Consider the following 17,130-nt stretch of genomic DNA (forward strand, 5'->3'; position numbering starts at 1 on the left):
TCTCTCTAAAACATCAATAGGTAAATAATTTCTTTTTAAATCTACCAGTAAGACCAGGCTTTCATTGGAAAAATAGGTGGAGAGCTTCTATCATCAGTGTGGCATAGTGTTTAAAACAAATGACCAGTTAACCAACAGGGTAATCGTCATTACTACCCTATCATAAGTAGACAGGCTTTCTGGCATTCCAAACAATAAGATACATTCTATGCATAGAGCTAAAACATGACTGCACTACCCTAGTCCCAACAGATGACTGCACTAGACAATTTCTCAACTCAGTAAATGCTGCAATGTATCTATATATATAAAAGCCTAAGCAACCATCTGACCATTCAACTGTCCAACTGGTATCTATGACACACACTGACCACCAGGGGGCAGGTGTTCAATGCAGGAGCTGACAAGCTGAGGTGACTTGGCAGCTACGTTCTCGGGTGACATACCCAGAACCAGAGAGGAAGGAGCCTGATTCCAGGGTGCATCACCTGAGAACCACCTTCTCGAAATCTGGGACCCCTCAGGGGATGTCAGAAAGCTGGTTTCGGCTTGATCCCCTCAGGCCAGGCCGAGGGACCCCACCAGTGCACAAATCTGTGCACCGGCCTCTAGTATCAATATAAGAAGAAGTTCTATAATAGGAACTCAACATCCTCTCTTCCACTCAGAGTCCTAACATCTATCTTGCAGCTTGTTATAAAGATTAGCAATAATGTGACATGAAGTGCCTGGCATGCTAGTAATCAGTAAGTGGTAGCCAATGTTAATTTATTAGTAGGAAACAACAAATATCAAAAGGCTAAACCTGTCATAAAACAACTGTAGATATAGCGGCTTCTTTCCAACTAGTAAGTTAAGCTGTGTGAAAACAACTGCATAAAGAATACAAGTGACTAGCTTTACAAGTCAACCAGTAAACAGCAGGCTTACCACCCCAGAATAAATGCCAATGTGCCCCTACAAAATGATAAATGGTCCCTATCCTCAAAAAATCCACATCTACCTGACAAGAACTCACCTGGTTTCACCCATCTTCTTCCTTCCCCCTTGAATCTAGGTCCTTTGAAGGCAAAACCCATAACTTTACATGGTCACACATGCAGACACTCAATAATATTTGGTAAATAAATGAGACACTCATAGGATCTCAAAAGTTTCCAAACCTGACTTCACAGACTATTTAACCTAAACTTGCCAAAAACTGGGAATCTGTACTTAACATGCTTCCCAGGTGATTGTGACACTCTAGAGTCTGAGAAGTACTACTTTCATTGAACCTCATGAATCATCTGAATGCCCTTTACAATGACCCCAACAAAAATGATCTAGCCTGTGCCTACCTGTCATCCCTGCATGCAGCTCTGCTAGAAAGGTTCTTTCAAATCTATATTCACCCCCTGTTCTACCCTGTGGCGTCTGAGAAGACAAAGGTAATCTCTCCTCTTTTCACATGACAGACTTTCAACTCTTCTGACAACAGACAATGTCCCTTCTGAGTCTTCTAAAGGCTATCCATCCTTGATGAATCATGCATTATTAAATGCTAAGCTCTGTAAGTATACTAGTACGACACAGCACAACAGCATTTCGGCAAAGGGAGAAACCAAGATGAGTTATAGAAACCAGAAAGGTATCAGTGAAGAGGTGGATCTTGAAGGATGAGAAAGATACAAAACTAGAGTTCTGGGGCTGGCATGGCATCAATGGGGCTAGGGAGATAAGATAATGGTAAGGAGCATGATATGCAAGGAAGGGGGTAAGAGAGATGAAGCTACGCATGAGGAACTTAGTAGATTTTACACACATTTCTAATGGAATAGAACTAAAACTGAAAATGAACAAATGCTCAAAGGAAGCCACAATAGTTGGGGAGAGGAGAAAGCAGAGGCCCAGCATATGAAGACAGAGACACAGACTTTAAAAAAAAAAAAAAAAAGAAAGAAGATAAACAAGAAAGGAGAGACCCAAGAGAAAGGTCACAAAAGCAAGCAGGAAAGTGTAAGTTTGATGTGGAGAGGTATTGGAACCACTTTAATTCCTCCAGGGTGGCACCCGTACCTAAGTGACACATTAGAAATAATCAGACAAGCTGGACTGGAGGTGGGGTAGCAGGTGTCAAAGAGGTCAGAAAGGAGACTGCTATAGCTACCTATAAACATCATGGGTCTGTTCTTAAGATGGTGGCAATAAAACTAAGAGAAGTTGAAAACAGGAATCAATTTAAAAGAAAAACAAAGCAAGGCAGAGTTCCAGACCAGACCAAAGATAAGGAAAGAGAAGAATCAGAGATGATTTCTAAGAGGTATTTGGAAAATTCAAGGAAGAAGCAGACAATGGTCAGGTGAGCAGAGGATTAGTACCCGAGGGGCTCCTCACTCTACACACACACACACACACACACACACTCACACGTAATGTTATTTTCCTATTTTCTCTGGTACCAACACAGGCTGTAGTTTTTATGTCAGCAGACTGTGAATATCTGGTTTTGATTCTGAAATCTGTAACATCAACACCAAAGTTGGGTTCTTTAAAAAAATCAGATAGATGTGCTTTGATAGAGCTAGGTGAAAGAAGCTAGTCACAAAATACCACAAAAGTTATACAAAACATCCAGAATAGGCAAATCTATAAAAATCGAAAGATTAATGGTGGATGAGGGTGGGGAGGTAGGCAGGGGTTGGAAGGAAATTGAGTGACTGCAAATGGATTGTAGTTTCTTTTGGGGATAATTAAGTTGTTCCGACATTGTTTATGGAGATGGTTACACATTCTACAAATGTACTCAAAACTATTGTGCACAACTCAAATGGGAGAATTGTACAGTAAGTAAAAGTCAATGAAGGTGTTATTTAAAAAACAAAAAACTTAGGAGCCCATAAATAGGTACTATGACTTCAAAAACTTAGAATATCTCCCCATAAAAATGACTGTTAAGACTCCAGTTCAAATAAAAACCATCAGGCAATTTAGAAAATATTACAAGATATTTTAGAAAGTTTAAAATAAGTTACATTCCTTCTAGAAGCATGAAAAAGACAGAGATTTAAACATATACATTCCTTTAAAATTATTTTTTTTTTTTACAATTTATCTAAATATTTTAATACTAGAGGACCAGTGCACGAAATTAATGCCCAGTGGAGGAGGGGGGCGTTGTGTTTGTCCCTCAGCCCAGCCTGCACCCACTCCAATCTGGGATCCCTCAAGGGATGTCTGATTTCCCTCTCACAATCCAGAACTGCTCGATCCCAATTGCTCGCCTGCCTGCCTGCCTGGTTGCCCCTAACTGCTTCTGCCTGCCAGCCGGATCATCCCCAAACTATTCCCCTGACAGCCTGACTGATGCCAAACTGCTTCCCTGCTGGCCTGACTGTCCCTAAATGCTCTCCCCTGCTGGCCTGGTCACTCCCAACTGCCCTCCCCTGTAGGCCTTGTCCCTTCCAAATGCCCTCCCCTGCAGGCCTGTGCCCCTCCCCCCCAACTTCCCTTCCCTGCAGGCCTGGTTGCCCCCAACTGCCCTCCCCTGTAGGCCTGATTGCTCCCAACTGCCCTCCCTTGCCAGCCTGGCTGCCCCTAACTGCCCTCCCCTGGTCGCCCCCAATTGTCCTCCCCTGCTGGCCATCTTGTGGTGGCCATATTGTGTCCACGTGGGGGCAGCCATCTTTGTGTGTTGGAGTGATGGTCAATTTGCATATTACCTCTTTATTATATAGAATGTACTTCAAAAGGACAGCAAAGACATGGGGTTTTTTCCAACAATTATATCAAGTAATATTACACTAGATACCTACAGTTCATTTTTTTAGAAGCTGAAATAAAATAATGTATAGCAAGACAATTTGGTGAAAAGTAAAAGATTATATAACTTAACAATTATAGAGCAGATGAGTAAAGTTGTTTTATAAATCTGAGGATCTAACAAAAACCCTAATATAGAGAGATGTCCTTATTTGAAAGATGCCAAAAAATAACCCAAATAATTTCTGCCTCCACCATATCTCCTAACAAATATAGGTCCTGTTACACTGACACATCCCCTCATTAAAGCCATTGCTGCTCTCTTTTCACTGAACATCTAGAATACTTCCTTAGACAGGGCTCCCAACAATTGTCAGTTATTCATAAACATGTGTCAGGCACTCAAGGCCACGTAATTTCACCTTCTAAATCACATAACCTGCACAGGAAACAGACACAGCCAATACCCAACTGAATCTTGTAGATCAGCGTTTTTCAATCTTTTTCGTCTCATGGTACACAAAAAGTAATTACTAAAATTCTGTGGCACACCAAAAAATATATTTTTGGCCAATCTGACAACAACAAAAAGTACATTTTTATATTCACACTGGATGGCTATTGTTGTATTGGCTGTTGTCAGTTTTTTATTTGACAATCTAAGGGGAAAGAGGTCAGTGCCCCTGACTAAATAGCCAGGCACTGCACATTTTAAGAATTCCTGCTGCCTCTTGCGTTTCACCATCTGAAAATCACTGTTATGGATGGATAATGAAATGAGCAGAGCAGTGAAGAAAGAGCAGTAGTGTTTCTGTTCAAACTGCCTCATGGGTGAGAAGAACCAAGAACCAGCACCACATCTCTTGACTGAAGATGTTCCTAAAGCAACATCTCACTTTTGGGAAGAAGCCAATTATCGACAAATACTGCATTTTAAGGAAACAACTATGTATTACGTCCTCTAAGGAAAGACATTTAGTAAATTCAAAATACCATTGTTTGAAATATAAGACTGATGCTTTCAACATTTTACGCGTATCTTAAATAAGTTTTAATTCAGTGGGTTCAAATATATATTTAATATATTTCACCTGCTTATAACCAAGTTGTAAGCAATCAAAAAAACCTAGGAGTGCACGGAGAATGGCTTCCCCAATAAATCTGACCTATCAGACCTTACCTGAGCTAAGTTATGGAAAGCCTAAAATAACAAAGACTTTGAGAAAAGACAGGGCCTTTTTGTTTTCCTACTACAATATCCTCCCACTTAAATAAAATTACTTTTGCCTGAAACTATGTTTATTAAGGGGCAAGTTTGGTGCCACACATGTAGTGTCCCAATGTCTTTACACAAAATAAAGCCCATGACACCCTGGAAGGAACCAAAATGCCAAGTTCTTCCAGAAGCAGCCCAGAAATCTCAGAATGGATCACAGAAAGTGTTTCTATCCATTTGGAGAGAAAGCATTTGGAAGGCAAATGCTAACTTCCCACAATACATTCTGGCCTATGAATTAAGTAGCTCAAAAGAGACCACAAAGTACAAAAGATGGTAACAGTGTACTTTCCAGAAGTAATATCACCACCAAAGGACATAACTTTAGAAGCTTTTAGCTTTTTTATCTCATTTTATCTCAAGAATTCTGAGAAGGGCCAATACTTTCCCCATTTCACAAGTGAGAAAACTGAAGCTCAGGAAGATTGGCAGACCTACGCGGCTGCCAACTTGACTTCTCCACTTGCACATCTACTGGTATCGCATACCCAACATGTACAAATCAGCACATAATTCCCCACCCAAACCTGCTCCTCCAGTCTCTCCCATTTCAATAAATGGCACCTCCATTATTTCAGTCATTCAGCCAAAAACCTTGGTGTGTGTTATCCTTGACACCACTCTTTTTCACTCCACATCATCTCACCCTTCCGTAAATCACATTAGCCCCATTTGATTATGCCTACAACCCAGACACTTCTCATCACCTCCACCATTGCTATCATCACATCTCATCTATATTATTGCTAGAATCCAATATCTCCCTGCTTCCACCTTTGCCTCCCCTTACTCCCTACGCACACACACACACTCACACACACACGCTTCTATTCTCTACACAGCAGAGTTCTAACCTTTAAAAACATGTCAGATCAAACCCCTTTGTTCCATCTAGTGGCTTCCTATCTCACTTAAGAGTTGTTCACAACTGAATATCCAGGATGAGAATAGTATTTGCCATCTAAAGGTACTCAATAAATGTTGCTGGTCAATAAATGAAAGAAAAAAATGGTCACAGCCACATAGCCAGAACTACAACAAATGTCGCAATGTTCTTCAGTGACAATGGGGCCAGATTCCCAACAGCCAACAATTCAAGAGGGGAAAATTTCTAAGTTTTACTTTTCATAACTGAATCTTATAACACATAAGCAATACTCTGTTGAATTTCTAACAACAAATTAAAATGAAATTATCATTTTATAAAGACACAAAAACTCACACTGGGCTATCTGAATCTGACATATTTGCAGCATGAGCAATTGCCAACTAATGATCACAGTGTTGCTAGTAAGATCTTCAGTGTGATTTCTGCACCCAGTGACATGTGTCACCATATCTCAAGACTACCCCACACATAAGTGATAGGAGCCCTAAAAGATTCAGAACTGAGAACATAGGAGAGGTGATAAGCATTTCTAAATCTCCCACACTGGCACTATATCAATCATCTGAAATAAGGTGTTACAAGTAACAGCAGAAAGATTAGATTCAGAACTTTCTTCTACCAAAAATTCAAGGAAAGACTGTCAATGTTAAGTTAAAATGTAGATTTTTTTTTTCAGATCAGAATGAAATTAATGTTAAAATGATCCAGCATTATAGAATTTTCCCACTAAAATGTTTTAAAGTTAAAAACAAAAACTCTATATTTCTATTTCTTTAGTTTTTTTCAAAAACATTTCTACTATCTGCAAAAAGTCCCCAAATCTCTATAAATCACACTAATAAATTCAAAGAATCTTAACTGTTGGCCTTCAAGGAAACTTAATTCAATCCTCAACTTTCTTCCTTTTACACATGAAAATATTATCTGGTATATCATTAGTGCACATCGAAAATTTGTTACATGAACAAATGAAAGAAGATCCAAAAAGGGTACATGGCTCTTTTAAGATGTCACAATTATTGGATAAATCCAGAATTAGCCAAAATGTGGTTTCTATATTCTCTAGGCGCAGGAGTAAAAGAAGAAACCAAGATTTTAAAACCTTATTTGGTTCCTCAGGAAAACCTTAACCAGATTCATTAGAGCCAGTTTCCTTTATTTGTTACTTAGAAAAGCACTTGATAAAACAAATTTAGCCAAGACATCTCCTTGGAAACCAAGGCAGAACTATATAGTGTTTCTTTCTTCCTCTACACAAAGAATATTTAATGTGGGGCTATTTTCAACTACAATTGTTTTATGCCAGAAGTAATACAGGTGCCCTTTGACTAAAAGGAAAATCCAACCTGATGAGAGGATAGAACACTGAAAAGGACCAAACAAATCCCTACAAGAGTATTCGTCCCATGAGAGCAGGAATCATGAATCTATCCTTTCTGCACTAGAAGTGGCCACTAGCCCCTGACATACAGTGAGAGTCAATAAATACTTATAGGATAAGTGAGTGAATTACTGCTTAGAGACGTACCCAGGTACACATAAATTTATTTGGTCACCATTAAATAATTCTTTACTGCAGCACGCTATATGTAAGCAAACAACCATTTTCCCCACAGACATTCTACTAAATGACTTGTCAATACACCCAACCAAAATTATCCCCCTAGTTTTATTAAGAAGGTGAGAAAGTAGGTCTTAAATATCCTAAATCATTGAAGCAGCCACTCAATTCACTGTTCTAATTCCAATCTCTCTCCTTCCACTCACCCTATACAACCCAGCCAGGTTAATTTCCTTGTTTTTTGCACATCATACAAATTAAAACAGTGCTATGGCTCTTTGTAGGCTGCCCACTGCCATTCAATGAGCAGATATGAAAAATAAGAAACTACTGGATTGGAATAGGAAAGGCAGTATCTGTCAAGGAAAAAAAAATCACAAACAATAGTTCTTATAATAACTAATCCCACTGAAAATTCTGAGATTATTACGGGAAACTTTCATTAACCCTACAGCACTGTGATGCAATGGACACAGATGGCTTGAGGTATTTATACCCACTGAAGTACACATCCAGTCTCCAAGATAAATTCAAGATCCATCATCCTCTTGAAGCTTTCCCAAGTCGTTGGACTAAATATCTGTGAAAGTCCTTTGAAAAATAGGAAGTGCTAGTCCACAGCTCTTACTGTTGGCCAGTTGATAGTCTTGCATACATTTTGCCATTTAAATCATGTTACCACATTTTTAAGTGAGCCTAGTCCACTCAAAAAAAATGAGAAGTTGTATAAATTGTTTTTCCTATTTTTAACTTCTCTATTCTCTAGTACTTAACCCCTACAATAGCATAAAGTAAATGTCTCTTACACTTCCTGATTTCAAAATATATTACAAAGCTAATATATTCAAAACTGGGTGACACTGGCATAAAGACAGACAACTGGATGAATAGAGAATAGAATAGAATAGAATAGAATAGAATAGAATAGAATAGAATAGAATAGAATAGAATAGGAGAGCCCAGAAGTAAACAATCACTTATATGGTCAACTGACCTTTGACAAGGGTCAGAAGATCACGCAGTGGGGAAAGGACAGTCTTTTCCACAAATGGTGCTGGAAAACTGGATACTTATACAAAAAAATGAAGCTAAACATTTATCTTACACCATATGTAAAAATTAACTCAAAATGTATAAAAGATCTAATATAAGAACCAAAACTATAAAACTCATAGAAGAAAATGAGGGGAAAGCTTCATGTCATTGTATGCAGCAATGATTTTTTTGCTGTAACACCAAAAGCACAGCATAAAGACCTAAATTAGACAAAAATTTTCATGCATCAAAAGACACAATGAAAAGGTAATCTACAGAATGGGAGAAAATATTTGTAAATCATATATGTATTAAAAGTATTAATATCCAGAATATATAAAGAACTTTTATAACTCAACAATAAAAAATCAAATAACCCAATTAAAAAATGGGCAGTCTTGGATAGACATTTCTCCAGAGATGATATAAAAATGACCAACAGGTGTATGAAAGATGCTCAATATTACTTATCATTACAGAAGTAAAATTAAAAACCACAATGAAATTATCACCTCACACCTAATAGGATGGCTACTATTAAAAAAAAAAAAAAAGCAAAGTAAGTGTTGGTGAGGATGAGAAGTAACTCATACATTTCTGGTAGAAATGTAAAATGGTGCAATCACTATAAAAATAGTATGGAGGCTGCTTAAAAAATTAAAAATGGAACTACCACATAATTCGGCAATCCCACTTCTGGAGATATATCCAAAAGAACCGAAAATAAGTTCACAGAGAGATATTTATACATCCATCTTCATAGCAGCACTAATGGCGTAGCCAAAATTTGAAAGCAACCCAAATGTCCATCTACCGATGAATGGATAAACAAATGTGGTAAATATACACACACTAAAATATTATTCAACCCTAAAATGGAAGGAAATCCTGTCACACGCCAATATGTTTGAACCTTGAGGACATTATGCTAAGTAAAATAAGCCAACAAAAAACAAGTACGCCATAATCCACTAAAACAGTCAAATTCATAGAAATAGAAAGCAGAATGGTGATTGCCAGGGATGAGGGGAGATGAAATGGACAGCTGCTTAATGAGTACAGTTTCAGGTTTGCAAGATAAAAGCATTCTGAAGATCTGTTTCACAACAATATAAGTATACTTAACACTACTAAACTGTACACTAACACATGGTTAAGAAGGCAAATTTTACGTTATGCTTTTTATTTTTTACCCCAAAACCAAAGTGCTAACATGCAATTCCAAACTGGATTTATATGTCCTACCTCCAATGTAGGAGTTAAGCAGCCTGGCCCTTTTAGCCCTTAATAGTCATTTCCAAATTACTTTCAAGTTGTCTTCTGTCTTTTTAAATCAATGGCACTGAACAGAGAATAGGGGGTTCTCTTTTGCACCCATCCAAAATGAAGTTTCCACAACCCCCAGGAAGCTGCTTTCTGGTTTAAGTCCATTACTTATTTGCCTATTGTCAAACACAAATCCAAAAATGGCATAAAAACCATTAGTTCTCAAGTGGGTGGGGAAGAAGCATAACAGAATCTCAAACCATCTATTCACCTATCTAGCATGCTCCCCAGGAGAAAAGTCCCAGCAGTCACTGCAATTTTCTACCTTCTCCATCAAGTGCTCACTGCTCCCCCCAACACATCCTACCCAAGGCACTGAAAACCACTATTTTTAAACATACCTTGAAAATGACCTTCAGAACAATCCCACTGAAAGCCATTACTGGGTTGAGGTTCCAGGACTTGTAATAAGTCTTATCTGTGAATCCTATTCTCCATAATCATTTATCTACTGAAACAGATACTTTGTGTGTGTGTGTGTGTGTGTGTGTGTGTGTGTGTGTTAGCTGTATGGATTTGAGAGAGAGAGGGAGAGAGAGAGAGAGAAACATCAACTGGTTGACTTCTGCCCGGACCGAATCCACAACCTGAGTATGTGCCCAGACCAGAAATTGAACCTGCAAACTTTTTGGTACATGGGACAATGCTCCAACCAACTAAGTCACAACACCCAGGGCTCTACTGAAACAGTTTTGTTATGCAATTATTATACCTCATTTTCTCCTACAAAGGATCAGCACAAAGAGCCTAATTTTAAAAATAAAATAAAGTAACACTAAGACTCTGAAGAATAACAGGCATTTCTAAAACTGAAAAAGAGACAAGGTTAGAAAACTACATTCAGGCTCGGCCAGAGCAAACAGGTTTCTCAAGGGCAAACCAGGAGCCAAACCACACCCCAAACACATATACATACACTGAGTACACTCTCTTTACACATGAAAAACCAGCTACTCAGAAGTTAGAGTCTGGCAAAGTATATTGGCAGAAGCTTCTGAAGTCTCCATTGGAGCAGCCAGGATGGTTAGGGAAGAGTCAAATCAGCTAACACACCAACCCTCATTTTAAGACTAAGAACATGTGTTTCTGAAGTCTCCAAAATATTATAGTAATAGTTCAAACAAGTCACAAACTTACACTTATTGCAAAAATAGGGGGAAATACTGCTTTCCATTTTTCCCTAGGTACATACTAGTGAAATAAACAGTAAAATTTAGTCAAATTGGGTGAAAATGTTAGACCATTCTAGTCATTTATAACTGCATATCATAGAGGCATTTCCTTATAAGTACTCTCTCTGACCATATATCAAACCAGAATTCCTACCTACGCAAATAATTGAGAATACCGGGTGGTGGAATAAATTACAGAAAAATAACAGAGGAGTCAAAGTAAAAGATACTGATCACAGTTGAGTCTTGATTATAGGAACATGACCATTAGGCACATAGCCCTTGGCTTTTTGTTTCTCAATAGCTTTATTCTGAGAACTTCAGAACTCATTCTAAAAGGAAGCAAGATGCTGAACCACAAAATCCAATCAATGACTATCCTTGCAACTTTAGTAAAAGGTGTTGTGGGGAAAGTGGACAGAGAAAGGAGAAGTAACCAGAATTCACTGCTGGGTCTGTAAAATTCATTTAACCTGCACCTACTCTGGGGGAGGAGAAAGAGGGAAAAGGAATCCAGGGCTACCTGGGTTGGATGTCCTACCTGCTCAAGTTGCCTCTGAGTGACCCCTGTGTTTGTACAAACATAACTGTCCCTCTCCAAGCAGGCATTCTCCCACAAGCGTGCATTCTCCTCCTGCCTCTCCTGCATTGAAAAAAACGGAAATCTAACATTATGCAATTGCCTGTTTCTCTCTGTTTAAAGTTAGGCATACTACAATCCTAATTAAAGGGAGAACTTGGTGCAACATGACAAGTAACAAATTAGAATCTAAAGGCTGAACATTCTCATCACAGACCTTGAGAGGCACAGAAACAGCTTGGCTGACTCAGTGGCACACCCACCAAGCACTGCTATTTACCAAGGAAGCCCCTGACAGTCCCCTGTGTCATTTTGGTATAATTTCTCTCTAGAATGTCAAGAAAATACTCATCACTGGGGCAGTAGTGGCTTTCCCGGGGTAGGAATGGCGGGAGGGGGGAGGGGGGGACGCGGACAGGGAGGGTTAATTGGAGGGAAAGGAGACATTTGTAAAACTTTAGACAATTAAAAAAAATTATACTAATATAAGGGTAATATGCTAATAAGACCAGGAGACCGTGGGAGACCTTTCAGACTTCGTTCCAGACAAAGCTATGATGGCAGGGCTAAGGAAGAGGAAGTTAGGGGCGATCAGGTCAGGAAGGGAGGGCAGTTGGGGGTGATCAGGCTGGCAGGGAGGGCAGTTGGAGACAAGCAGGCCAGCAAAGAGGACAGTTGGGGGCCATCACACTGGCAAGAGCAGAAGCAAGTAGGCCAATGGGGAGGGGGAGTAGTTGGGGGACAAGTAGGCCGGCAGGCAGGGTGATTAGGGGTGATCAGGCAGGCAGGCAGGTGAGCAATTAGGAGCCAGCAGGATTGGGCCTAAACCAACAGTTAGGCATCCCCCGAGGGGTCCCAGATTGGAGAGGGTGCAGGCCAGGCTGAGGAACACCACTCCCCCAGTGCACAAAAATTTCGTGCACCGGGCCACTAGTAATAAAAAAGTAAACAAAAATAAGTACACTCATATTCTATTTTCAACTGGATTTACCTTACTCTCCTCAGGCCAGAATAAAAGAAGGTGGATGGGGACTGACCTCTATCCTCAAAAGATCCACCAGATAGGTGGTCTTACCCTTACAACCAGAAACCCTATGACACCTATATTAGTCCATCCCTCACCCAAATCATCTGTGTTTAAGAAAGCCAAACAAAAGGGAGTTTTTATATTTCTGACTCACTCCAGGGCTCATCAAGAGCCTACGGAAAAAATAAATGAGCTTCATCTTAAGAGTAATTAACTTATATACAGTTGACCCTCGAACAATGCAGGTGTGAGGAACCCTAACCACTCCCCTTTCCCACTCCCCACCCCAGTGCACTCAAAAATCTGATGATAACTTTTGACTCCCCAAAGACTTAGCTAATAGACTACTGTTGACCCAAAGCCTAGATAACATACAGTCAGCATATACTGTGCATGTTACATGTATTACATACTGTATGCTTATAATACAGTAAGCTAGAGAAAAGGAAACATTATTAAGAAAATCATAAGGGCAAATACATTCACAGTATTTATTTAAAAAGAAAAAAAAGTGTAAAATTGGATCCTCGCAGTTCAAACCCATGTTGTTCAAGGGTAAACTGTATAACCTTTGAAAAACAAAGTACAAATGTGAGTACATGCATGGGCTTTGATGGTTTGCCTTTTTTTTTTTTTTTTTTTTTTTTTTTAAGAAGAAAACCAAAAAGCAAAAATCCAATGAGGACAATTTATTTCCCATACTAAAAAGTAGAGGTGCAATGGAGAGGTTAGATTGGCAAGTTCAAGTGACAGTGAAACGCCCATACTTTAAATAGCACTGTATATGGAACAAGACACAAATTTTTGTGTGAGCTCTAAAGGAATACCATAAGGCTTAATGAACCCTGCCCAGAACAGGGAAAGCCCCTCATTGAAAAGGCAGTCACCTAACTGGCAGGAATGTTTGTCTCCTGGCTCAGATTACCCCGGAGGAAGGTAGGGTAGTGCTGTATAAATCAGTCACGTTCTCAACAGGAAGCTCCTACAACATTTTCCTGTTTTCTATGCAGTTATCCTTCCACCTGACTGATCCTCCCCACCCCCAGCCCCTGCCCTCTGGTTACCCTTACAGGTAGCTGAGAGAAGGTCCAAAAGTTGCCACTGTTTCAGAAATAAGGAAGATACAACCACTTCTTCTACAAATGGAAAACAAGTTTAAGAAGAGAAGAAAATGGCAAACTAGAATAAATTAAGTTTGGCTTCTCTTAAGAACATACAAGTACATTGTGCTCTGACTTAACAAAGATTCCTAAAAAAACAAGCATACAGGCTCTACAATGTAAATACTTTAACTCATAATTTTTTTTCCATTACTTTGGAATTTGAGTAACTTTAACTAGAGCTTAGTTACTGAATACTACATCAATGCTGCTTTCATAGCTTTTCAACCTTTACATAGATTTTGTTTCCTTAAGTTTTTCTACTTCGCAGTTTAGATATTTAATGAACACTGAACCCTAAGTGTCAGAGGGAAAAAGTAATAAACAAATTTTAACTTAATAGGCTTTGAAAAACAAACAAACCAGGAAACAAAAGTAGGGTTAACTCTGACAGCCAACTAGTTGTATAACCTCCAACAAAGCACTGTGACTTACTGGTCTTCAGTTTACCCATCTGTAAAATGGGAAGGATGGGCCAAATGATTTTTACTCAAAATTCCTTCTAGCTCCAGCAATCTATGAATCTGCTTATCAAAAAGTAAGAAAATGCAATTACAAACAGACTTCATGGTTTACAAAGCACTCACAAAATTTTGCAGAAAAGATGTGAGGCAAGTATTGTGCCCATCTCTGCAGAAAAAGATGTTTGGAAAGACTGTTCAGAAAAAGGTTCAATTATTTTTCAAGATTCCCGTACCTGGAAAACTTAAGCCCAGTCTTTCTGAGAACAAATTCTTTAGTATATCATGATTTCAAAATTATTTTTCAAAAAAATCACTTTTAATTAAATTATTTCAGAAATTAATTTAAGTAAATTAAAATTCAAAAATAATTGCCTGCTATGCAAGACCTCCATGGGGGCATCAGGATATCATAACACCAAACTAGGAAAGTTTACTACAAATGGCCCCGTTGCACAGTTCCTTGAGACAGAAACACACTGTAATTCACCATTGGGAATCATAGAATCTAAGAGCATGCCTTCCAGATAGAAGCATCCCCTAAATACTGTTTGACCTACTACAACTCTCAAAAGGTTAGGGACATAGTGATATTATGGGGATCTGAATTTGAGATGAACTTCGTGATTTGAGTCAAAAGGAAGAACAGAGGTCTAACTTTATATTAATGGAGATGAGTCTATTTGTCTTCCTCAGAGGAAGTCCAATTTGGTCAGTGAACCAAATGTGAGATATCATGAGAAAATCTTCAGATTACTCTTTTTTTTTTTTTTAAATAAAACACATTTTACTGATTTCTTACAGAGAGGGATAGAGAGTTAGAAACATCGAAGAGAGAAAAACATTGATCAGCTGCCTCCTGCACACCCCCTACTGGGGATGTGCCTGCAACCAAGTTACATGCCCTTGACCAGAATCGAACCTGGGACCTTTTATTCCGCAGGCCGATGCTCTACCCACTGAGCCAAACCGCTTTCAGCAGATTACTCATATTTTATACTAGAAGCCCTATGCACGAAATGCAAAATTCGTGCAAGGGGCTGGGCCCTGGCAGCAGCTGAAGCTTGCCTCAGCCCTCGTAACCCCAGCTTCGTCCAAAAAGTCATCCAGAAGTTAGTTTGGCTGCTCAGTCTAATTAGCATGTTATGAGTTTATTATTATTGATGTGCATTGAGGTGGACCAACAGAAATGATAATATAACAGTAAGGACTGACACAAACACATAATCATATTATCATTAATCACTACATATTTTCCTCTAAGTGGGTAAGATTTGGGGAATCTGTACTCTTACACTGTTCTAACTCTGCTCATGTTCCTGTTTCACAGCTCGGAGAGATAGAGAATAGGAATTTATTTAAAATTTCAAACTTGAAGATATATATTTCTCAACTCAGAGTCAACCAAGATCCCCCAACGTCTACTGAATTGCTAATTTCAAGCAATCGTCAATAATCTATGACTTCAATGAAGCTACTAGAAGGAAGTTTTTAAAAGTTGTTTTAAAATGGGGGGGGGGGGGGGAAGATACCAAAATTATACACCTACTACAAAAGCAAAAGCAAATACAAAAGCCAGAAAAGAATAACGAAAGGATAGAGTTAAAAGAATCTCAATATACAAGTTTAGTGAGGTGCTTTGAGTTCAAGTCAACCTTGCCATGGAATGCTACAATGAAGTCACAGCTAACACTGCCTGCCGCTTCAGATCTAAGCTCACTGCACCGGAACTGCAATTTCAAATTGGAGCAGCTGTACCAGGAACTGCAGAGAAGCTAACAGCAACACCTACTGACTGTCTTGAGCCACTTGCCAAGCTTGTTCTCTCAGTCAGCTAGAGAAATCTAATGATACTGTCAACTTCAAGAGTCCTTTACTTACTAGGCATAATGAGATAAGAAAATAAATGGTCAGCCACATGAAACCATTCATCCCCCCCAAAAGCTCTTATTCTGCCCCTAACCATTTCCATGCAAATCACCACCCACGTCATTGTAAATGCATTGTTAATTGCTAATGCTTGAGTAGACCTAATTTATTCCATGGGAAAAAATGCTTTAATGTTAATATTCTTGTTAATAACTGGTATGTCATCTCATAGTCAGAGACATCAGTGACCATAAACTGCTTTATGTAAACCTTTTATTTGAAACTACTGTTAGCACTGTTCCATATTATTCCCATCAGCTTTCTTTCCCATCCTCGTAAAAAAAAAAAAAATGGCTTAATTGCAGCTTTCAAAAAAGCAAAAAGTAAAAGTCATTAAAACAAGATTATATAAAAGTAGAAAAATACCGTTACCGAGCTACCAAGAATCGATTCCATAGGCCTTACCCTTGTACTTTTCAAAAAAAAAATTGAGTCAAGAGAATCTTTTCCTAGGACGAAGATTCCATAGGAGAAATCAAGAGAAAGTTGACAATTCACTCCCACGGAGTACCAGCATAAAACAATGTCTTTAAGAGTCTGAGTCAGAGTTTCAACATGAAAGAGGTTTGCTTTATAGAGGAAACGCCAACCCCAGTTCATCCAGATAGACCTGGAACCTGATGAAAGTCGACACCTTTACCTCTGAAATTTGCATCGCATCCCTGGCTCCCCGTTTAGAAACATTCACCGTGTAGCAGACAGTAACCATGTCAGGGACGGCTGCCTCCGTCACTGAAAAATAAAATCCATAAGACAAATGCCGTCTCGGACCCATCAGTCCCCCAAATGCTTCCCTTCGCAAGGAATACCCACGACTCCAGCAACATCCTTCCTGAAAGTGAGCCGTTTCCCTTGTCCGTAGGTTCTCTAAATGGAATGAATAATAAATGAAATTTCAACCTGCCCAACACGCTTACGAGTCAGTCCCCCTGAAAAACGCCGGGGAGCGATGGAGAGAGAGCCTCGCACATTT

General features: G+C 39.1%; 1 protein-coding gene across 25 annotated transcripts in view; it reads right to left on the reverse strand.

The window, feature by feature from the left end:
* SIPA1L1 (signal induced proliferation associated 1 like 1) overlaps positions 1–17,130 on the reverse strand; it is a 385,638-nt gene that overhangs the window by 291,999 nt on the left and 76,509 nt on the right. For 5 of the 25 annotated variants that reach the window (XM_045579093.1, XM_045579107.1, XM_045579067.1 and 2 more), the window contains one exon: positions 16,798–16,889. The exons of 18 other annotated variants lie outside the window; for them this stretch is intronic. The gene's annotated coding sequence lies outside the window, so the exon portion shown is untranslated. Of the gene's footprint in view, positions 1–11,541; positions 11,644–16,797; positions 16,890–17,130 lie in introns of all 25 variants that reach the window. 2 more of the 25 variants (XM_045579087.1, XM_045579101.1) reach the window with 1 other exon arrangement.

The sequence above is a fragment of the Pipistrellus kuhlii genome, unplaced genomic scaffold (genome assembly GCF_014108245.1).
Source record: "Pipistrellus kuhlii isolate mPipKuh1 unplaced genomic scaffold, mPipKuh1.p scaffold_m20_p_1, whole genome shotgun sequence".
NCBI classification, from domain to species: Eukaryota; Metazoa; Chordata; class Mammalia; order Chiroptera; family Vespertilionidae; genus Pipistrellus; species Pipistrellus kuhlii.